The sequence below is a fragment of the Moschus berezovskii genome, chromosome 2 (genome assembly GCF_049115385.1).
Source record: "Moschus berezovskii isolate FMDL1 chromosome 2, NW_MosBer_1.0, whole genome shotgun sequence".
Classification (NCBI taxonomy): domain Eukaryota; kingdom Metazoa; phylum Chordata; class Mammalia; order Artiodactyla; family Moschidae; genus Moschus; species Moschus berezovskii.
The window spans coordinates 110292213-110318001 of record NC_142461.1 but is presented as its reverse complement, the minus strand read 5'-3'; positions in this window follow the sequence as shown (position 1 = coordinate 110318001).

Genomic DNA, 25789 nt, shown 5'->3' with positions numbered 1-25789 from the left:
TCCTGATGTGAAAAAAAAAAGTATCAAGGAGTCTAGAAGTTGATTTTTTTGTCATCCAGGTCATTTCTAATTATATGACCTGGCTAAAAAGCAGAAAACAAACATTACAAATATCTCTATACTTATTGATTTCTACAGCCTCACCTTAATTTGTCACATTCAGAGATAATTTAGAAGTCAATAGTTAGTTGTTACAGAAGATGGAGAAATTAGATGGGGGAAGGAAACAAAGCCAGTTTCCAAAGATTAAAAGAAGAAAATTAATCACAAGCAAAGTACAGAGAAACTATATTTTGGAATGAATCATGCCATATAGTCAATTATAACACTAATCTAAAGCTCTCCTTTGACATGGAAAATAGAGAGTGTTAGAGGATTTTCCTTCTAATGTGAAAATATAATCAGCCTGTGGGTTGGGTTGGTCTGAAGTTTAATATCCAATTTCTTTCTCTAATATTTAGCCTTTTTATATTTTTATTTTACTGATCAAATAATCACATTATATAAACACAGATATCTGCTTTGTACTATCCTGTTAAATACTGATGTTTGGTTAAAACAAATGTTTTAGCCTATTATGTAATATTTAGAAAACACTTCAAACAAAGGAGTTACAAAGCTGTTATAAAAGGATCAAACTGGTGAAAGTCAGAATGACTGTGGCCAGGTTGGCATTGCCTCAAAGGTTAGCCATCCATTTTTGTTTCTATGGCATTTTGTGGCCTTTCAAGTTCCAGACTGGTCTGTACTTAAAAAAAAAAAAAAAGTACACGACTTGGATTTTAAGTTGTATAAAATAAAAAGATGGAAGGTTTTATACTTTTCTATTTTATTTGTACTTTAGTTTGGAGAACCCAAAATTTTTCCAAAGTTCAAGGTACCTCCACAACAAGTTATTTGCAGAAAATAAAATAAAATCTATATTCCTCACGATGCATGTCTGAGATTTATTCTCCAATTAGGCTTGGCCCTCTGTTCCTTATGGAATGAAATCTGGCCCAAGGGAAAGGTAAATACTTTATGCTGATAGAAAATCACTAGCTGGTTGATCAGTTGGGATTGACCAATCTTTAGACAGCTATTCAGTAATTTTTTGATGAAATAGGTTATTATAGGCTATTTCCTAGTAATAAATACTAAATGTTTCTCATCAACATTCTTCACACAGTTTAATGTAAATAGGACTTCACAAATGAAGCAAACAGGACTCTGTAAGAACAAATAAACTAAAAGAAATACAAAAATACCTCCAGAGGAACATTCTTCCAAATCCCTTACCCAACATGGCAAACCAAAAAGTGAAGCACACCTATTTAAAGCCACGCTTGAAAAAGAGACTGGAAGGCAATATAATATATGTATATAAAATGTAACTTTACATTTTAGAGTTAGACTGACTTGGAGTCAAATTCCAGCTCTTATTTAATCATTGTTTGACCTTTGCAAGGTACTGAACCTCAATCTTCTCACAATAAAATGAAGATCATATCTAAGTCACAAGGTTGTTTGGACATTAAAAGTAGGGCTTTCCTGGTGGTTCAGACAGTAAAGAATCTGCCTGCAATGCAGGGGACCCCAGTTTGATCCCCGGGTTGGGAAGATCCCCTGGAGAAGAAAATGGCTAACCACTCTAAAATTCTTGCCTGGAGAATTCCATGGACAGAGGAGCCTGGTAGGCTACAGTCCCTGGGGTCTCACAGAGTAGGACACGACTGCGTGACTTTCACTTTTCAAAATTATATGTAAAATGTTAGCACAGTGCCTACACAGAACACAAAAGAACTGTTGCTTTGTTTTCATTTTGCTTATAATTACGAGTGTTTAGTTGCAATTTCTTTTTCAGTTCTGCACTGTCCTGTCTTGCTTCTTGAGAAAATCCTAAGGAAGTATATGAGAAGATGAAGATCCAGTTTTTGCTTTTGAAGGGAAGGTAGGAAAGGTCAGGGGTCAAAGGTTAGAATTTCATTACTCCACATTTTTAGCAAATCTAGGAGAAAGAACTTGGTGGTGAGCAAACAATTATCCCCTGCCTACCTACCTGTCAACTCTGTTGCCAGTTATTCTAGTGTTATTATTTTAGTGTGAGGTTTCACTTTTCTTGGGAAAAAACTCTAGCGATTATAGGTTTTATAATTTTGTTTGGACAGGTCTCTTTGTTTGGAGTATCCTTACCGCACTGCATCTTGACATGTCCAAATTACACAGATACTTCAGAATAAAGCGCAAATGATTATTCTGCATGAATACTTCCCAACACCCTTGGAGAGTTTGATGTCACTGGTGTTCTGACAGCAGTTAGTACCATCAGTGAAAGACTGCTGTGTGTTATCATTACCTGAGTGTATGTCTTCTCTTCTCTAAAATGTTATGGGTGAGTAGACTTTATCCTCTGTTGTTGTTGTTCAGTTGCTAAGTCATGTCCAACGTTTTGCAATCCCATGAACAGCAGCATGCCAGGCTTTCCTGTCCTTCACTATCTCCCTGAGTCTGCTCAAATTCATGACCATTAAATCAGTGATACCACACAACCATCTCATCCTCTGTTGCCCCATTTTCCTCTTGTCCTCAGTCTCTCCCAGCATCAGGGTCTTTTCTAATTAAGTCAGCTCTTCACATCACATGGTCAAGGTATTGGAGCTTCAGCATCAGTTCTTCCAATGAATATTCAGAGTTGATTTCTCTTAGGATTGACTGGTTTGATCTCCTTGCTGTCCAAGGGATTCTCAAGAGTCTTCTCCAACATCACAGTTTGACAGCATCAATTCTTTAGTGCTCAGTCCAGCACTCACATCTGTACATGACTATTGGAAAAACCATAGCTTTGATTATATGTACCTTGGTCAGCAAAGAGATGTCTCTGCTTTTTAATATGCTGTCTAGGTTTGTCACAGCTATTCTTCCAAGGGGAAAGAGTCTTAATTTTGTGTCTGTAGTCACCATCTGCATTGATTTTAGAACCCAAGAAAATGAAATTTGACATTGTTTCCACATTTCAATTTGCCATGAAGTGATGGGATCAGATGCCATGATCTTTGTTTTTTAATGTTGAGTTTTAAGCCAACTTTTTCACTCTCCTCTTTCACCTTCATCAAGAGGCTCTTTAGTTCCTCTTCTCTGTTATTAAAGTAGTATCATCTGCACATCTGAGATTGTTGATATTTCCCCCAGCAATCTTCATTCCAGCTTGTGATTCTTTCAGCCTGGTACTTCACATGCCTAATATAAACTTACTTTTACATAATAGTCATAAATTGGCATTTATGAATTTATGATCAATTAATCAGAAATAGCAGTGCCCAAAATGTTCAAACTACCGCACAATTGCACTCATCTCACATGTTAGCAAAGTAATGCTCAAAATTCTCCAAGCCAGGCTTCAATGGTACGTGAACCGTGAACTTCCAGATGTTCAAGCTGGTTTTAGAAAAGGCAGAGTAACCAGAGATCAAATTACCAACATCCGAGGGATCACTGAAAAAGCAAGAGAGTTCTAGAAAAACATCTACTTCTGCTTTATTGACTACTCCAAAGCCTTTGACTGTGTGGAACACAACAAACTGTGGAAAATTCTTCAAAAGATGAGAATACCAGACCACCTTACCTGCCTCCTAAGAAATCTGTATGCAGGTCAAGAAGCAAGAGTTAGAACTGGACATAGAACAACAGACTGGTTCCAAATCAGGAAAGGTATACATCAAGGCTATATATTGTCACTCTGCTTATCTAACTTATATGCAGATTATATCAGGTGAAATGCTGCGCTGGATGAAGCACAAGCTGGAATCAAGAATGCTGGGAGAAATATCAATAACCCCATATATGCAGATGACACCACCCTTATGGCAGAAAACAAAGAGCTGGGAAAAATATCAATAACCTAAGATATGCAGATTACATCACCCTTATGGCAGAAAGAAAAGAAGGACTTAAGAGCCTCTTGATGAAAGTGAAAGAGGAGAATGAAAAAGTTGGTTTAAAACTCAACGTTCAGAAAACTAAGATCATGGCATCTGGCCCCATCACTTCATGGCAAATAGATGGGGAAACAATGGAAACAGTGACAGACTTTATTTTGGGGGGCTCCAAAATCACTGCAGATGGTGCCTGAAGACATGAAATTAGGAAAGTTATGACCAACCTAGACAGCATATTAAAAAGCAGAGACATTACTTTGCCAACAAAGGTCCATCTAGTCAAAGCTATGGTTTTTCCAGTAGTCATGTGTAGATATGAGAGTTGGACTATAAAGAAACTGGAGTGCTGAAGAATAGAAGCTTTTGAACTGTGGTGTTGGAGAAGATTCTTGAGAGTCCTCATACTGCAAGGAGATCCAACCAGTCCTTCCTAAAGGAAATCAATCCTGAATATTCATTGGAAGGACTGATGCTGAAGCTGAAACTCCAATACTTTGGCCACCTAATGCAAAGAACTGACTCACTGGAAAAGACTCTGATGCTGGGAAAGATTGAAGGTGGGAGGAGAAGGGGATGAGAGAGGATGAGATGGTTGGATGACATCACTGACTCAATGGACATGAATTTGAGTAAACTTCAGGAGTTGGTGATGGACAGGGAAGCCTGGCGTGCTGCAGTCCATAGGGTTGCAAAGAGTCGGACATGACTGAGCAACCGAACTGAACTGAACTGAACCAGAAATAACTTTGTATTTCCAAAACAAATAGCTATATATTTATTCAATATAAGTAATGTTGTTTAAATATAAAAAATATATTTGGGAAGAATCAAAAGATATTATAGTCTTGATTGCTTTATCTAACTCCATTATTATAGTTCATGCTCTACAGTCATATTATTTTTTAACTAATATAATGGGTGGTGAATTATTTCATTTTGGATCAGAATAATATTGACTGCTCTATATTCTATTAAGGCTGAAGTGAAGTTGATAAGTCGTGTCCTTCTCTTTGGGACCCCATGGACTGTAGCCTACCAGGCTCTTCCATCCATGGGATTTTCCAGACAAGAATACTGGAGTGGGTTGCCATTTCCTTCTCCAGGGGATCTTCCCAACCCAGGGATCAAACCTGGGTCTCCCGCATTGTAGGCAGACGCTTTACCATCTGAACCACCAGGGAAGTCTTCTATTAAGGCTAGAAACCTTAAAATGTCACCAGAACACTATTCTTGAACACCACACCTTTGTATATTTTAGTGTTGAATGATTACTTTAGCAAAAAAAAAAAATCCTTTAGTTCAATGAATCTGATACTATCAGTTGTTAAGATACATCTCTTTTCAGATATTAAAATGTACAAATATGTGTATCTTACATCTATGGACTATGAAACAATAAACTCCTTAACAGTGGTCCATATTAGGATGGTTTCGGTTGCAAATTACAGAAGAGTCAAATCATAAAGCCCTAAACATAATAATAATACATTATAGATAAAATTTCCTCTGTAGGTTTGGTTAATTAAATGTCTCAGCAGTAACATCACATACTCAGGCTTTTAACATATTTCCCCAGGGCCTCAGCTTTTGTCCTCATGCTTGAGCTACTGTGGCTGTCAGATGGCTCACACAACTGGCACCACTGGTTCGTCTAGCCACACATTCATAAACGTGTTGTCCTTCCATGTCTCTATCAGCAGAAACCCTTTCTCAGAAGTTACCCCCACACACTTCTCTTCATCGTTCTTTGGGCAGAGTTGAATCACATGACTTTTCCCAAGTCAGTCCTGGAAGAAGGGATGATATTGTCACCGTTGGCTAAAGAAGGTTAAGTTCCAAACCTCTAGGGTTGATGATAGCATCCTCTTTTTTGAGAACATGGACATGCGGAGAAGATGGCATGCATAGTATTAAGATGGTTCTAACAAGAATGGAGGGGTATCTATTCATGTAGATATCAATGCGTTCACTACACTTTATTTATACATCTGCTTATGCAGATATTTCTAAAGCCAATTGTTTGCTAAAGTAATATGTTTGCTTGAATTGTTTACCTTTATAACTTGAAACTGTCGTATTTTATTTGAAATGAAAACAGAGGTCACGGGGGAAGGATAAATTAGGAATATGGGATTAACAGACACAAACTACTACATGTAAAACAGATAAGCAACAAGAATTTACTGTATAGTATAGGTAATCAGATTTAATATCTTATAATTACCTATAATGGAACTTCATCAGAAAAAAGTAATTGACTATGTACCCCTAAAGTTAGTCCAATATTGTAAATCAACTAAACTTCAATCTTAAAAAAAAAAAGAAGTCTCATGATTTGTAGGAGAAAGACTCATCACTGACTACTTTCATCTTAGAAACTACTCTGGTCAAGTAAATTAAATTTAAAAGTAAATTGATTTTTAATTTATAAAAATGCAAAAGAGAGACCCTATATAAATGTTACAACTTCAGCTAGCATTAACTAGTCTGCTTAATATGCCAATACATTCACTATGGAAAGAAAATTCCCTTCAACTTGATGGTGAAAGGAGGTGAAACCTGGTTGAGGTTCTCTAGATGATGACAATGCAAAACTCTGTTTTTCTAGGCTGATTAATATCAGTACTACAAATTGATGAAGAAGACATTTCCTCACAGAGATGAGTTGATAGCCCTTGAAAACCTATTAAATACATGATAAGGAATAAATTAATTAAGACCACACTAATTTAAAAATAATATCAATCACAGTCTGGATCATATGGTCAATATCAGTATCATTCTTTGAAAGACTTTTAAAAGAATCATATTTAAATACTAACTTAGGTATTTAACTAAGTTATAAGCATACATATCATTAGTTGAAAATATAACAAATACTAATATATAGTGGAGACCTTCTTTTAGAAGGGGTTGATAGAATGATGTGCCTCGGGTATCTGCAGCAGAGAAACTGCCAAGGTCTGAAAGGGCCGCACAGAAACCTTACTCTGGATCTTTACCGCCGGTCAGTCTCACTCTCTCAAATTTGTCTCCTCATAAGCCATATTCTCCACGTTCCCAGTACAGGCTGCTAGATCTCTCATAATTCCACTGAAATATTTCTATAGAACTTCCTACTTCTCCTTCTGTTCCTTCTCCATATTCCATACTGCAGAACAGCAACCGTTTAAACTGATATAATAGATTCATGATATTCACAGTAGTTAAGATCTATAAAGCTGCTGTGCCGTGTGCTGTACTTAATCACTCAGTCACATCCAACTCTTTGCAACCCCATGGACTATAGCCCACCAGGCTTCTCTCTCCAAGGAATTCTCCAGGCAATAACACTGGAGTGGGTTGCCATGCCCTCCTCCAAGGGATCTTCCCAACTCAGCGATCAAACCCAGGTCTCCTGCATTGCTGGCGGACTCTTTACCGTCTGAGCCACCAGGCTACAAACAATGAATTAACAAGTATGGAACAATCGCTCCTAGAGGACATAAAGGGTTAGGTTCTTTCAATCCTCTGGTCAACTGATCGACACATGACCTTGTTTTGTGCGTGTTTCTGTTTCAGTTCAGTCACATAGTCATGTCTGACTTGTTGCGACCCTATGGACTGCAGCATGCCAGGCTTCCCTATTCAACACCAGCTCCTGGAGCTTACTCAAATTCATGTCTATCTAGTTGGTGATCCCATCCAACCATATCATCTCTGTTGTCCCCTTCTCCTGCCTTCAATCTTTCCCAGCATCAGGGTCTTTTCTAACGAGTCAGTTCTTCTGTTTTGAGTCAGTCAGTGCTTCTGTTTAAAGATCCCTTATTTAATATGTGTTGTTGGTTCATTACTATCAAATTCATGGTTACAGCACTGTTACTTATACCTGAATGAAGCTTATCTAATAGATGTATTTTCTCCACAAGACATATCACAGTTTTCTTGCACTTGGAAAACCCAGACAGCACTTTAGTACCTTGATTAGGGGTCATTTTAAACAGCAAAATCACAAATAAAAAGCATAGAGATGAACAAAACGTGGTTCGAAATACACCGTGAAAAAGATACTTATTTACATTATGAAAGCTACAACAAGAAAGACTTGTCACCTTGTTTGACCTCAGCTGAGAACCTGTGTAAGATAAACTGAATTTTTCACTATTCTGCACATTTCCGCTAATAACCATGAAGCTCCTCATCTATTGATTTTGGGGTACAAATAAATGTTATTAGCAAGTAAGTGCGGAGAAAGCAATGTCACCCCACTCCAGTACTCTTGCCTGGAAAATCCCATGGACTGAGGAGCCTGGTAGGCTGCAGTCCATGGGGTCGCAAAGAGTCAGACAAGACTGACGACTTCACTTTCACTTTTCACTTTCATGCACTGGAGAAGGAAATGGCAACCCACTCCAGTGTTCTTGCCTGGAGAATCCCAGGGACTGGGGAGCCTGGTGGGCTGCTGTCTATGGGGTTGCACAGAGTCGGACATGACTGAAGCGACTTAGCAGCAGCAGCAGCAGCGCAAGTAAGTGAATCTGCAGATACAGAATCTGTGACTTTGAATCATGCAGTGCCCTACTTGAAACATTTAATGACTTCTCATTTGACTCAGAAAAAGAAATAATCCCCAATCCTTACCTCGATCTACAATGACCTGACAGCTGGACCCCAGCCTCTGTCCAACTCTTCTCCAGCCCCTTTCCTTCCTGCATACTGGAATTCAGCAACAGGGTTATTTATCAGTCTTTGGACATCCCACTATTTCCCCAGATGAGGCTTACACACACTTTTACATTTTACCTCCTCATTAGAACATTCTTCTTTTCTTCCTCTCCTCCTTATCCACACACACAAACCCCTTTCTCTCTTTCCACATTTTTTTTTACTGTCCATCAGATCTCAGTTAACATCTCAAAAAGGATTTTTCTATCCATCCAAATTCAAGTAGGTCCCCCATGTTATTAGCCCTTATAGCAAGGGTCCCTAACCTCCAGGATCTAATGCCTAATGATATGAGGTGGAGTTGATGTAATAATAATAGAAATGAAATGTACAATGAATGTAATATACTTGAATCATCCTGAAATCATTCCCCCACTTTTCAGTCCTCCAAGAAGATAAACTGTCTTCTACAAAAATGTTCCCTGGTGCCAAAAAGGTTGGAGACCACTACCTTATAACATACTCCTGAGTTTTTCATTAGCTTAGTACAATTCAGTTCAGTTCAGTCGCTCAGTCGTGTCCAACTCTTTGTGACCCATGAATCACAGCACGCCAGGCCTCCCTGTCCATCACCAACTCCCGGAGTTCACTCAAACTCATGTCCATCGAGTCGGTGATGCCATCCAGCCATCTCATTCTCTGTCGTCCCCTTCTCCTCCTGCCCCCAATCCCTCCCAGCATCAGAGTCTTTTCCAGTGAGTCAACTCGTCGCATGAGGTGGCCAAAGTATTGGAGCTTCAGTTTTAGCATCAGTCCTTCCAATGAACACCCAGGACTGATCTCCTTTAGAATGGACTAGTTGGATCTCCTTGCAGTACAAGGGACTCTCAAGAGTCTTCTCCGGCACCACAGTTCAAAAGCATCAATTCTTCTGTGATCAGCTTTCTTCACAGTCCAACTCTCACATCCATACATGACCACGGGAAAAACCATAGCCTTGACTAGACGGACCTTTGTTGGCAAAGTAATGCCTCTGCTTTTTAATATGCTGTCTAGGTTGGTCATAACTTTCCTTCCAAGGAGTAAGCGTCTTTTAATTTCATGGCTGCAATCAGCATCTGCAGTGATTTTGGAGCCCCAAAAAATAAAGTCTGACACTGTTTCCACTGTTTCCCCATCTATTAGTAGCTAGCAATCTATTAGCTTAATGCCTATCACTCTTTTTGGACTGCAAGTTCCCTGAAGTCAGCCTATTTGATGACTGGTATTCTTAACATTTGCCTGAAAATTGAAATCCCTGAATAAATATTAATATTATCTACCAACTGATTAATTTATTGAAATGAATAGTACTTTGAAGGATCTACTGTTTTTCACTACATAAAAATTTGGCAGCTGACGATGGTGGTGGGAAAAATTCACTTTTGTAAGACAAACCATTCATTGGGGTTTCCCTGGTACCTCAGCTGGCAAAGAATCCACCTGCAATGAAGGAGACTCCAGTTCAATTCCTGGGTTGGGAAGTTCACCTGGAGAAGGGATAGGTTACCCACTCTAGTATTCCTGGGCTTCCCTGATGGCTCAGAGGGTAAAGAATCCACCTGCAATACGGGAGACCTGGGTTCGATCAATAGAGTGGGACGGTCCCCTGGAGAAGGGAACGGCTACCTTCTCCAGTACTCTTGCCTGGAGAATTCTATGGACAGAGGAGGCTGGTAGGCTATAGTCCATGGGTTGCAAAGAATCAGATACGACTGAGTGACCAAGCAAAGCATAGCACATACCATTCATCAAACCTAGACTTCCTCCAGAATTTTGAGCTGGTGACATATATCTGCAACATATAATAGTATGACACAAATATTGTGGGCAGAAGCTTGCCACCACACAGGCAGCTAGCTTGCACTGCAACTGCACTGCTATTATTAACAGTAAAGACCATGATTGCCATAGCTGGGGAATAAGGTGCACAGAACAGGATATAGTAAAATTACCAGATACCAAATGCTTATTTTAAATGAAGACTTTCCTTCTTTCCATATCCAAAATGTTTTTCAGTCTCACACACAAACTGAATCATTTAACAAATATTTACTGAGTATAATCCATCTCCAGACTCTGAGCTAAGCATTGAGGATAGAATACATTATCAATAATTCATTAATATCACCATGCAATATCACAAGAAACAATGTTATTTCTGTATATTGGGATCTCTGCACATAAGCATACATGGGACAATGTCCACAGAGTACCTGGAAGAGTCTACATTATCACTTAGCTGGAACCAGTTAATTAATATTACCTCTTAATTTGTCTCTTTATCCTTAAAGCTATATGGTCTCAACAATAGTGTCAGTGATTCAAATGCCCAGTGCAATGTACATGTGGGCTTACCTTCTTAAAATATTTTCAAGGACAGAAATGTTCTTCTAAAACACAGCTGTCATGATTAGGCACTCCACCGGATGGTCAGTGATGGAAATAGTTCTAGTCCCTGCCCTCATGCAACTCAGTAACCAGTGTAAGGACAGAGGCAGCTATTAGACAAATGATTACACACAAATACATAACTGCAAACTCTGATAAGTGCTAGGAGTAAAGTCAACGTTCTGTGGGGGCAAGCAATGGGGAGGGGATAGAGAAAACAAAAATATTTCTGAATCAGAGTGGTACTTATGTGTGCACACTAAGTTGCTGCAGTTGTGTCCGACTCTTTGTGACCCTATGGACCACAGTCCATCAGACTTCTCTCTCCATGGGATTCTCCAGGCAAGAATACTGGAGTGGATTGCCAGGCCCTCCTCCAGGGGATCTTGGTACCTGTGAGAATCATCATAATCCAGGTGCATTTTAAAGCCATGGGAGAGGGTACTTTCTCAGTAAATAAAGGTAGGACTCAACAGAACCAAGCCAAAAAGTTCTCACCAGTACCCAAGGCATCCAGAACTGGACTGTAGTATTTCAACATCAGTGGGTTTCTCTGGTGGCTCGGACGGTAAAGCATACGCCTGCAATACAGGAGACCCGGATTCGACCCCTGGGTCAGGAAGATCTCTTGGAGAAGGGAATGGCAACCCACTCCAATAATCTTGCCAGGAGAATTACATGGACAGAGGAGCCTGATGGGCTATAGTCCATGAGGTCACACATTTACTTTCATTCCAGTATCATTTTGCTCTAAAACTCTGAAAACCTATAGCACCCAAAGAGGAAGAAAAAAATCAGCCTGCTCATCCTTAAGCTGATTTTTTGTTAATACTAGATCCATTTCTAGAAAAATATCCTTAGAAAATTGTAATAATGGAGATTGTTGAACATCTGCATTGAGCCAGGTTTAGCACCAACACTTTATATGTATTACCTAATGTGGCTGTACTATTCTGGTGAGATATTCTGACACACAGTGTTAGATTATACACCTTTGGGTCATACCATTTGGAGAGGACTCTGAAGTTTAGAGAAGCAAGTTATCCCCAGGTCATAGCCAGTAAAGGGTACAGTTGAGACGAGAATCCATCCCCTGCAGATTCCACAACCCAGAGTTTTCAGTAATTTCAAGAAATCATCTGAAAGCTGAGGTTTCCCTGCCATTTTCTTTTGGGATATGTATACAGTATATATAGAAGGTGTGCGTGTGTGTGAGAGAGAGAGAGACAGAAAGAGAAGGGAAGCATGCTGAATTACAGCTGTCCACATGTCACCAAGTGCTATGAAACCGAGGCTTTAATATAAAGCATTACAGAGGAATCACACTTACAAAGCTACAGTTCAGTAGCTTGGGGTAAGGAATTTAAACAAAATTGCAATGCTGAGAAACCAAAAATTAGATCTCAAAGATATTATTCTAAAATTAACTCTAGAGAGGGGGTATCTATGTAAGGTTTTTTGACACATATACAAGTGTCTCAAGTTTTCATAAAGTTTTATTTTTTCCTGACATTAAACAATAAATAATTAAAATATAAGTGTACTTCTACTAGCTTTGAAGTTAGAGCCTACTATATTTGAAATCATTACAGGATCATTTATTATAATGCAAAGCACAAAGAAATTTTTTATCTGAATCTATAATGCATTTTAACATTAATGCCATAAAAACATTTTTACTTATTCAATTTTTAGGAATGAGAAGAAGCAATGAATTCTAAGCGAATACTGGGGAAGCAGGACAAAAGAGGACATTAGGATATTAGGGACATTATGAGTTTAATCCTCACACGCTGATGAAGGAAAAGGGAAGAACTGAAAAGTATCCTACTGGTTTAGAGCTTGAGAAATGGTAATAGGGTTTTAAAACCAAATTCTATAAAACATTTATTGTCCACCCATTTGTCCTTCTACCTTTATCCCATGATTAGACTCTGTAAAAGTTGTGAACTTCTAATTGTCAGGTTATAGAAATTTGAATGCATAAAACTTTAGTCATTCAGTAAAGACTTTTTTTCCTGTGTACTTTAATTCAAATATATAAGCTATTTTAAGAATCCCAGTTGGTTTTCCATTGGTGTATTATACTTTTAAGCTGTACATGAGTAATAATACCCAAGTAACAATGAATACATCTAGTGACTGGATACTGGTCTAAATACTACCATTCTCTCCTGAAAAGAACAAAGAACCTTGGAAAAAACGCTAATTTCAGAAAGGGGGTTGGAAGAGGAAGTGTTCAAAGAATGATTAGTGCATATCGAAAGGACATAGAAGCCAACCTGAAGGGGTTTCAACTGGCAAAACCTGGGACAATTTGAGTGTCAGAATAAATGATGATAATATAAACTGTAAAAACAGAAGTCCATGGATAAGTAAGTAGGTAGGTAAATAAATAAATGGGAAAGAAAGGAAAACTATTTCTTACAATGGAATGCAAACTAACAAATGTTCTAGGAATAATGGAGTTAGAAAATCATTTGACAACCACTATTATAGCAATAGCCTCAGGCAAAGGCAGAGGGTATAGCAGTGAAAAACAGAATATTTGCATAGTGTCAAAGCATCTCCCCATAAGATGTTTATTAATTACAAAGGAGAAAGAAAGTAACTTTAGAGTTGAGAAATCTGGCATGACACCTCCTTCATTAAAGATCAACATTAACATCAACCATAAAGGAAAAAGTTGGCACAATTTGCTTCCTGAAGCACTGAGGATGCTCACCTTGAATCTAATCGTGAGTAACAAACCAGACCAAATTGAGAGAGATTCTACAAAGGACCCATATGCTTCAAAAACACAAGCCATAAGGAGTCACTCTGGTGAAAAGAAGATTAAAAAGACATGACAACCAAATACATGCGATTCTGCAGTGCTTAGAATAGAAAATTTTCTTTTGTTATGAAGAAAAGTACAATACTTGGTAAAATTTTAAAAAGATATGTAGGTTAGAGAATGATACTGTACCACTGTTATTTTTCTGATTTTGATAATTTTTTGTGTTTTACGTTATGCAAGATAATGTCCATGTTTTAGGAAATACATGCCAGAGTATTTTGAAAATGGGGTATCATGTCTATAACTTACTTGCAAAAGGCTCAGAAAAGTTTATATATGCACACACGTACAAGCATATAGCAAAGGGTAAGTTAAAATGTTAATATTTTGGTATTATACATGAAAATTCCTTGGGCTATGTTTGCAATCTTCCTATAATTTTCAATTTAAAAAATTTATAAATATAGTGTATTCCAATACATTTTTGGAAATTTGGTGTTAGAGAAAATTACGGAAGCATTAACTATCAGCAATCTGAAAAGGTGGAAAAGAGGCTCAAAGAAGAGTTTTTCATGGTGGGACAGGTAATGAAAAGAAAAAAGTTCCAAAGTATTTCATACTTTTGCTTCCATTTGTTTTTTTGCCATGGGAAAATGTGATGCGTTTTCACTTGGATTTAATAAAGAGTAAATAAGAGAAAGCTGTAAACTAGTAAATTAAAAAAAAAACTTAATTCAACAGCAAAAAAGCAGATAAAACACCATAAATGAAGAAAAAAAAAAGAAAAAAAGAGAAATCCATTACAACATTGCTTTTAATTATGTAGACTGAAGCATGCTAGAGGCAATCATGGGTGGTCCTGTCTTGAAGAGGAAATCAACAGGCTGGACTGGCTCCTTAATCACAACGTGGTGAAGATTATAACCTGCTGGACTCCACTTACCTCATTAATTAAGTGAATTAGGCAGCACAGATTTTAACTTCTAGTTCCAAATTTCTATTAAAAAAATAATTTTGTATCTCCCAAATAACAAATGATAAAAGAAAGTGTTATTTTGAAATGTGGGCTACACTATTTCTCCAATAAAAGTCTGACAAAGGTTTTGCTGTGTTTCGATTTACTGTGTTAACAAGAAGATTCAGTTTTTAGATTCAGTTTATATGGCAGACACTCCTTTGGCCTACCTAACAGCCTACACCCTTTTATTCACTGTTAATGGAACCCTAATTTTGTATGATTGAGGGAGAAGTAGAGATCAGTCTGGGGTGTTCACTGGAAGGACTGATGCTAAAGCTGAAACTCCAATACTTTGGCCACCTCATGCGAAGAGCTGACTCACTGGAAAAGACTCTGATGCTGGGAAGGATTGGGGGAGGGAGGAGAAGGGGAAGACAGAGAATGAGATGGCTGGATGGCATCACCGACTCGATGGACATGAGTTTGATTGAACTCCGGGAGTTAGTGATGGACAGGGAGGCCTGGCGTGCTGTGATTCACGGGGTCGCAAAGAGTCAGGCGCGACTGAGCGACTGAACTGAACTGAACTGAGAGTAAAGGGATTCACCCTTTCATACAGTGAGAGTAGATTCTCTTCCAGCCCTAGAGGCTGAGTCATATTTGTTCTAAGCAACCAAAGGGAATTCAGTGCTTCTTTGCCAATGATGGGTTTAAGGGTGGAAAGTGAAAGTCACTCAGTAGGACTCTTTGCAACCCCATGGACTATACAGTCCATGGAATTCTCCAGGCCAGAATACTGGAGTGGGTAGCCTTTCCCTTCTCCAGGGGATCTTCCCAACCTATGAATCAAACGCCATGTCATTTCTGCCAAAACAATAAAGGTAAGTTTGCTGAGACAGGGAGACTCTAAGTATTTTCTTTTCAGGTAAAAAGAGGGAAATACACAAGGTGGAAACATTCATGTCCCCCTTCCCATTATTTTTCCTACTTTTAATGTGGTGGTGTGTGATGAATGTGATGGTTAGTGCTGAGTCAACCATCTTATGATGAGGCATTACATTTAAAATGGAAATGTCAACATGTTGAGTGAGCAATAGAAAAACAGAAATAGAAAAATTCCTGATATTATACATTGAATGTTTGTGTCCTCTCAAGATTTATATGTTGAAATTCTACCACCCCCAATACGATGGTATTAAGGGGTGATTAGATTATGAGGGTGGGACCCTAGTGAATAGATTAGTGTATTTATGAAAGGAACCTCAGAGAGCTCTCTTCCTCTTCTGCTATGTAATGACGTAGCAAGCAGACAGACACTTATGAAACAAGAAAGCTCTCACCAGACACCAAATCTGCTAATGCCTTGGTCGTGGACTTCCCAGCCTCCAGCACTATGAGAGATGAATTTCTGATGTTTACAAACCACTCAGACTAGATAATTCCAATCATTTTATTGATGTACACTCACACAGCCACCAGCAAACACTTGCTTAATAGTTCCCTTAAGATAATAATTATTGGGTCAAAGTATGTGATTAAAAAATTTTTGGATATAGTTTGCAAAATTGCCCTCTAGAAATGTCATCTTTCAACACATATAAGAGGTCTGTTTTTCCACACCTAATTCCTCAGCATATATAATCAACATTGTAATCATTACTAGTTGGAAACACTAAAAATTCAGTCCCCTTTTATTTTTCATTTGTTGATTATCATTATTGTTTAACATTTTCAAGTGTTTATTAACTATAGTATTTCTTTTGTAAATACCCATTTGTCCATTATTCTATTTGAATGCTTAACTTTATTGTATTAATCGCAACTTTTAAGTGTTTAGCAGCAAACAGAGCAGGAAGAGCACAACCTTCATATACAGGAGACCTGGCTTCAAATTCTAGCTCTACTATTTACTAATTTTTTAACTTTGCGACTAGTAAAAATTTTTCTAGATGTTAGTTTCATTGCTTATAAAATGAGGATAAAAAGTACCATTCTCATGGATCTCTTAGAATTATTAATTAATACATTTAAAGCACTTAGAATAGTGCCTAATATGTGATAAGCATATATGAGAGCTAAGTATTATTATTACTAAAGATATTATTTTGTCCTAAATCTTACTAATATCTATTATTTGCTTTTTTAACCCTTTAAATTGTGTCATATGTGACACACAAAATTTTACATTTTGGGGTGAACAAATCAACAATCTCACTTATCATTTCTGGTTTTGGTACAATGCTTAGGAAGTTCATTCTCGACCTGACACGTATTTTTAAACTCTTACATTTTCTTTCAGTATATGTATATCTTCATTTTCACATTCAAATTAATCTGGAACTTATTTAGGAGTAATCTGTGGGTACAACCATATGTCCATCCATCCATCATATACCAACCTATCATTTGTTGGCCAGTTGTATCAGTTTAATATACTAAATATTTCATCCTTTTCTAATAAATTTAAAATACGTTTATCATATTCTCAATTTGCATTTGAACTTCATTCAGCTTTTGGACATTGCATTATGCCCCAATGAACTATATAAATTCCTTAAATACTTACTATTCACACACCATTTTAATTATTAGAATTCTATATTTTAACAAGCCCATATGCATTAATCCTGTTTTTAAATTTTAAAAACTATTTTAATATTTATTTTGCTGGACAGATTTTTAGATTCACATTTTTCTCTGAGAATTCTGCAGTTCCCCACAATCCTTAGCTGTCCATGAAGACTTCTTTACATTCACAAATAGATTCAGGGAAAACTGATAACTCTTAAATATTTGGACTTTCCATCCAGTTTTGCTTTTTAATGTCTATTCTTGAAATTTTGTCATTTTCTTCACAGAGGCTTTTGCCTTTCAAGTTTCTTGCTAGATTTTTCATATGTATAGTAGTTATTTTAAAAGGGAAATCTTCTTTTTCCATTCTCTTTTACACTGATATTATGAATGACATATACAAAGAGGCACTGGATTTTCATGTAATCAAGTATGGTAAACTTACTAAATTATTTTAGAAAGTGCTGGTTTTCTAAGTTTTTCCTCAGTGGATAATCATGTCATCTATAAACAACAATAATTATGACAATTTTGTCTCTTTCTTCCCAACACTTATACATTTATCTATTCCTGTTTTATTTCATTTGCTAGAACTTCTAGAAAAATATAAAATGATAATAGAATTAGTGGGGGTTTGGTCTTATCCTTGCCTTTAGTGAACATGGTTTCAACACTCCTCTGGTTCTTGGTTTCTGATAGGTTACAGTTTCAAGAAAAAGCACATTTATTTTTAGTTTACTAAGAAATTTCTTGGAAATGAATGTTGATGTTCTCACAACTAATTAAAAATATCCTTAATGTTGAATTATTTTTAAATTCTTAGATTTTTTTGCATACAGTAAATATTTCTGAAAATAAAAATTGCATTGAAGTTCTGCAATATCTTAACCTATTTTGATTGTACCTCCCAAAAGATAAAAGTCATGAAAGAAATAAGTTAATTTTCAATTACCAGTTCTGTCAAAACCTAGGCCCCCCTCTAACATATCTGGACAGATATTCTCAGAGGAACACTGCTTAAGAAAATTTTTTAAACATTTTCCCACCTTTAGAAGTTTTATTCATTTTTAAATTTGGGTATAGTTGTGTTACAATGTTTTGTTAGTTTCTGCTGTACAATGAAGTGAATCATTCATATGTATACATGTATCCCCTCTTGGACTGTCCTCCCACCTGCCCCCATTTTTTTCCCCTATGGAAGAAACACGTATCAATTATGTTTAAAAGTTAGAAATATAAACAAGACAAAAAGAAAACCCAAAACTCTTCTGCAAATAAATCGGAGACAGTTATCAGTCAGTATGAGATAGGAAGGAAGGTGGGCAGGGCACGGGCACTAAGAAGAACCAGACACAACAAAAACCAGTTAGAACCTACCAGGCTCAAGATGGCGGCAGATTTATTATAAACTTATTGTAATGTATTACCATGTTAAATTACACATCCACAGGTGCCATGACAGTTTTGAGGCCTACCATAAAGGCAAAAAGTTGGCAGTGGCCCACATCCTGGAAATCTCTGCCCCTTCCCCAAAACAGTTAGAACAATTAAATTACAAGTCCATAAAAACTAACCATACCACACCTTGGGACTGTTCTTGCCTTTGAGACAGTTTGCATTCTGACAATATATGTGTATAAAATACATTAAAATAAAATTATGTATTTTATATCCTGCTTTCTAAATAGGATAAAAATAGGAGTTATTGTAGAAAGTATAAAAAGAGGGTTTAGAATTACTCAAGTTGTTAAATCATAAATTTTCCATGACCCTCTGTCAGAGTCTGACAATCAATTCAGTCGCTCAGTCATGCCCGACTCTTGGCAACCCCACCCTGTCCATCACCAACTCCTAGAGCTTGCTCAAACTCATGTCCATTGAGTAGGTGATGCCATCCAACCATCTTACCCTCTGTCATTCCCCTTTCCCCCTTTTCAGTCTTTCCAGGTATCAGGGTCTTTTCCAATGAGTCAGTTCTTCGCATAAGGAGGTCAGAGTATTGGAGTTTCGGTTTCAGCATCAGTCCTTCCAATGAATATTCAGGACTGACTTAAGATTGACTGGTTTGACCTCCTTGCAGTCCAAGAGACTCTCAAGAGTCTTCTCCAACACCATAGTACAAAAGCATCAATTCTTTGGTGCTCAGCTTTCTTTATAGTCCAACTCTCACATCCATACATGACTACTGGAAAAACCATAGCTTTGACTAGACAGACCTTTGTTAGCAAAGTAATGTCTCTGCTTTTTAATATGCTGTCTAGGTTTGTCATAGCTTTTCTTCTAGGGAGCAAGTATCTTTTAATTTCATGGCTGCAGTCACCATCTGCAGTGATTTTGGAGCCCCCCCCCCAAAAAGGCTGTCATTGTTTCCATTGTTTTCCATCTATTTGCCATGAAGTGACAAATACCTGACTGATATTCTTCAAGGGAAAAAGTATTTAAAAAAATTTTCCATTATAAAATTCACACACAAATACTACAGAATATCTGAAAAATAGCAAAATTTATTCAATATTTCTGAAAAGCAAGTAGAAAGGATGCAGGGTACTTAAATATTAGACTTCAAGCCATTGCTCATTTACCCTATATGAAACAAATGCAGAGCCCAGTATATTCAAGGTTTTAATGGGAATTAGAGCATAGAGGATTATCACAGGTTAGTTTGCACTATGGAATTCTATGCTGATTCATAATGCAAAAACACAGTGATTAAGCTCTAGCATAAAGTGTATTTTGTCACTACAAAAAAGGGGGGGCAATAATATCTATTAAAACCAGTTAACTCTAGGTTTCAAGCAAAGATTCTAAAAGGTCAATGTCTCATTAGGTCAGCTATTCATAAATTAACTTCCTAGTAATAAAATTCACAAGCTAGATCATTCACAGAAATTGGCAATTTTCCTAAGAGCCCTTTAACAATGAAAGATGGATTTGCATTCTGTTTTAGGATGAGGTAAGTTAATTCTTTTGTTTATCCACAGTCTATCAGCAACCACCTAGAAAAGTCTTATTGATAATGATTATATAAAAGACATTTTTATCGGCCTTCTCCCAACAATGTCTGAAACTAAAGCAATACATCAACAGGCCACTTGTTCCCTTTTCCAAATTAAAAAATCTGTTAGATAGTCTTTTCCATCAGAGAAGAAATATGATGGATTCTATTTCTCGGACTGCAAATGATTTTCTGAGTCTCCATGTCTGAAATGTTTCTGCTTAAATTTGACAAGGGGAAAAAAATAACTTTCGTAAGGCAATGCCATCCTTAAGGTTAAAACAGATCTGCTGCAGGGGCACTAGCCCAATTTTCCCGCTGCAGCAGTGGAATATGAAAACCAAGAGGTGGATATTAGATGCTCATTTTAGAAGTCATGGGTTTCAAACATTAAAAGATTAGGCTTCACAAGGTAAAGAAAATTGCACTACGGTAAACTGCAGGCCTGTGAGCTTGCTTGGTGAAGGTGCAACTATGTGACCCCAGGGCACTCCTCTACCTCAAATTTGCTTGATACACTGAAATTCTCACAGCTTTCCTCTTACTACAGGCCACCCCATTTCTTAACTACAACTCCCAGGCATGTCTATGGACCACAAAAATAATCTTAACATATAAATATATATGTTATATATACATATATATATGGGCAGAGCCAGCTATCTTGCCAGAGCCTTAATGCAAAAATGATTTTAGGTGAGTTTTCAACACCTTCATAAGTGAAACTCCAAGGTGCAGCCTGGATTTGGTCAAAAGGAGAACTTGAGAAAATGAAAGAAAATAATGAAGGGCCTAAGGTGACCTCCAGAAAGGATAGTTTTCTATATTTTAAGAAATATGAAGTGCTATATCATAAATAGCTCATTTAAAGAAAAAAAATGTTTTAAGAAATTGTACATATGCCCAGGATTATTCTACATAGGCAATACAATAGGTTTAGCACTTATATAGCAAACCCAATCAACATACAAATTACTCAGGTAATCAACGTCTCAAAAGTAGATTTTCCAGGAACTCCTTGGTGGTCCTGTGTCTAAGACTTTGCACTCTCAGTGTAGGGGCCAGAGCTGGATCCCTGGTCTGGGAACTAGATTTCACATGCTACAACTAAAGATCCTATACGCTGCAATGAAGGTTAAAAATACTGCATGCTGCAATTAAGACCCAGGTGCAGTCAAATAAATAAATACTTTAAAAAGAGTTGATTTTCCCTTTTTTGTCCAAATAAACCATGAAGACTCTTGAGCGTCCCTTGGACTGCAAGGAGATCCAACCAGTCCATCCTAAAGGAGATCAGTCCTGGGTGTTCATTGGAAGGACTGATGCTGAAGCTGAAACTCCAATACTGTGGCCACCTGATGTGAAGAGCTGACTCATTGGAAAAGACCCTGATGCTGGGAAAGATTGAGGGCAGGAGGAGAAGGGGATGACAGAGGATGAGATGGTTGGATGGCATCACCGACTCAATGGAAATGTGTTTGGGTGGACTCCAGGAGCTGGTGATGGACAGGGAGGCCTGATGTGTTGCAGTTCATGGGGTTGCAAAGAGTCGGACACAACGGAGTGACTGAACAGAACTGAAACCATGAAGAAAATTTCGAAAAACCAATTTTTGCCCTAATGTTGGCTCTATAACCCCTGTGTGTGCTCAGTTGTTAAGCTGTGTCTGACTCTGTGATCCCCACGGGCTGTAGCCTGTCAAGCTCCTCTGTCCATGGAATTTTCCAGGAGAGAAAACTAGAATGGGTTGCCATTTCCTACTCCAAGGAATCTTCTCAACCCAGGGATCGAACCTGCGTCTCCCGTGTCTCCTGCATTGACAGGCAGATCCTGCACCCTTGGCTCACCCATAGGGTTAAGATCCCTAACATCTCACAATTTGCTTGGCTTGAGACACAGGTTTTAGTCCCCAGATTCTACACTGGATGCAAATGTGGCTTCCATTTTGGTCCCATCACTAGCTATAAACGCTTGTTGCAAACATGGAAAGCTGTCCCTTTCCCTAGATTTTGAAGTCTGGGTTGGATCAGGATTAAAATTGTTAAAGGGGTAGATACTTTGGAATGATTATTACTACCAGTTTTGGTTCTTATTTTCCACTTGAAATTAAAAGATGCTTACTCCTTGGAAGAAAAGTTATGACCAATCTAGACAGCTTATTAAAAAACAGAGACATTACTTTGTCAACAAAGGTCCATCTAGTCAAGGCTATGGTTTTTCCAGTGGTCATGTACGGATGTGAGAGTTGGACTATAAAGAAAGATGAGCGCCAAAGAATTGATGCTTTTGAACTGTGGTGTTGGAGAAGACTCTGAGAGTCCCTTGGACTGCAAGGAGGTCCAACCAGTCCATCCTGAAGGAGATAAGTCTGGGATGTTCATTGGAAGGACTGATGCTGAAGCTGAAACTTCAATATTTTGACCTCCTGATGTGAAGAGCTGACTCATTTTGAAAGACCCTGAGGCTGGGAAAGATTGAAGGCAGGAAGAGAAGGGGATGACAGAGGATGAGATGGTTGGATGGCATCACCGACTTAATGGACACGAGTTTGAGTGAACTCCAGGAGTTGGTGATGGACAGGGAGGCATGGTGTGCTGTGGTTCATGGCGTCGCAAAGGGTCAGACATGACTGAACGACTTAACTGAACTGAACCAACCAGGTTTGGTTCTTATTTTCCACTTGAAATGCTATTAGAGGAAATTTTGTGGTTATAGATATTTAATCAGGCCTGCCTTAATGACAGTTCCTTCTTGAAACAGGGGAACTTGTTAGTCCCCTAAGGCTATATATTGGCACATTTGGATAGTGATAGTGAACATTTCAGAGCTGGTATCTGCATATAATTTTGATTATGAAACAGTAAGTCTCTCTCTAGAATCAGAAATCCAGGAAAGGATGTGGAGATAGGTTTTCTATAAAGAACATACATGTTCCAGTGTACACCAGAGAAGTCACTACGGCTTATCACAAAGACAAGCTCATTGATTTTAAGTACAGTTGAATTTTTCATTATCTATAGTCTTCCCACTTAAACCATCCAATATGTCGACATTTATACGGTTAAATCTCTCCATGCCAAAAGAAAAATACATATCCATAGAAATGGGATCAATAGGGTGGTCTTTCTCATATACAACCCTTTTCACAAGTCATGAGTTAACATTAATTAAAAGACAGAGCTATCTGTTGCCTTATCTTTCTTTTACATTTTAAAAATATACCCTCATCATCTCAGAAAAATAAAGTATCTGTATGAATAATCATAAATTTTTGGAAAAAGTCTAGCACTCCATTTTTTCTTTTAAATGAAATAGTTCTTACTTATTTTTGATTTGAGCTTCTCTGGTGGCTCAGTGGTAAAGAATCCTCCTGCCAATGCAGGAGACACAGGTTCAGTCTTTGGGTCAGGAAGATTCCCTGGAGAAGGAAATGGCAACCCACTCTAGTATTCTTGCTTGGGAAATCCCAAGGACAGAGAAGCCTGGTGGGTTACAGTCCATGGGGTTGTAGAAGAGTGAGACATAACTTAGAGACTAAACAGAAACATTTTTGATTTGTCATTTCTTTTCCTCTTTTATCTTCACTGTTTTGTTTGGCTTGTCTCTATTTCTGGCAAAAGAGTGGTCCCACTGAACATCCAATGCCTTCATTCCACATCTATTTCTCCATCATCTCTCTTCTCATTTATCCCATTATTGTAAACACTGTGATTGGTCACTCAACATCCATTCCATTCCTTTCCTACAAGAGAAGAAAAAGTGCCATTGGGGAGATTAACCTTATTGTGATTGGTATCCTCCTTGAAAGTAGTAAGTTCAAAAAAAGCATGTGACATGAAAACAGACAGCGAGATATAAAGAAACACATGCTTGTGATCTCTGAGAACATCCTCCCCACCTCTTACTAGAGAACAGTTCAAGTTAATCTCTCTTTTGCCTCCTTGACTTGAACAAGGGAGTATGTAGCAGCCACTGAAAGTCACCCTAAATCCAAGAGAAATCAGCTTCAAGATGAAGACAACATTCTTGATGGAGAGGAGAGAGATACAAACTCTAGAATGTGAAAATATTACTGAGTTATTATACCCATCCTATTTTATACTCTTTCTTATTGCTAAAATCTGCTTGGATTAGTCTCTTATCGATAGTTCAAAGGATCCAAACTGCCACACTTCACCCTATATACTTCCAGTTAGACCAGTAAAAGCTGTTACATTGATAAAGACTGTTGCCAGTGGGAGCTAAGTTTTTATTTCTTCAGTTTCCCTTTAAGTCATGAAAACACAGAAGAAAATAGATTATTATTGGTTTCTATGTCTGCCCAGCTATTTAGCTTAGATATAAATTTCCAAAAATATTTAAACAATAACTAGTTGTATCAAAGTAATCACACAGACAGTAGCCATGAGGTTATAAATATAGTATAGTAAGTCATTGGTCCTGTTTTCAATAAGTACATTTAGGATGGGAATGGGCAATAATATTTGTTCTCTAACCATAGATTACTCTAGGATCCTTAGAAGTCAATCCCATCACTAAATCAATGAGGGTCATTCTCCTGCCAGATGAGACTGAATTCATGTAGAGGATATGTGTCACTTATATTAATGTGAGGGAGTGATTCTGGGGTAATGCTATTAGGAGGCAGTTATTAATCTCAAGATCATTATCCTTTAAATCTACTTCAATCATAGATAGGGGCTGTCTTCAGAATGGTTAACATTCTATCAGGGTTATTTCAATTCTAATATTCTGCCATTTCTTATCTATGGATCTGCACATATGTGTACTCAGTCGTGTCCGACTCTTTGCAACCTCATGGACTGTAGCCCAGCCAGGCTCCTCTATCCATGGAATTTTCCAGGCAAGAATACTGGAGTGGGCTGCCATTTCCTCTTCCAGGGAATCTTCCTGACCCAGAGATCAAGCCCACATCTCTTGCATCGCCTGAATTGGTAGGCAGATTCTTTCCCAGCTGAGCCACCGGGGAAGCCGGCTGTCCTGTTTCCTTGGAGAAGCTATGGATCTGAGCACTGTCTAAAAATTCTTAAGGGCCTGAAATTCAATGATAGTCATTTTTAGACTATTTGATTAAGATAAGCCTTCATTTAGCTAGATATCTTTCCTATTTATCTACTTATATGCGTATATAATTACCTTGCAAATACTAACTAAATAATACAAAACTCTGAAGGCAATCAGAACATGCCATCCCCAAATACTTTTTCATATGATTATTTTGAGCTCAAGGAGACTGAGGTTCAAGGAGCCTGAAGGGCTCCCTGACCTCCCCTTTTCTACCAAGAAGTAGGGCACACATTTCCTGTGAGAAAGATGCCCTCTCTCTACAGGAAAAGGAAAAGATTCTTTTCACTGGGGACAGAGAGCTGATCCTAAGATGAATCTGTACAGACAAACCTACTAAAAAAATCCTTATTTTCCATTAGTTTCCCTCATATATTTCCTGGTCACTTTTCCACAATTTACTGCCCAAACCC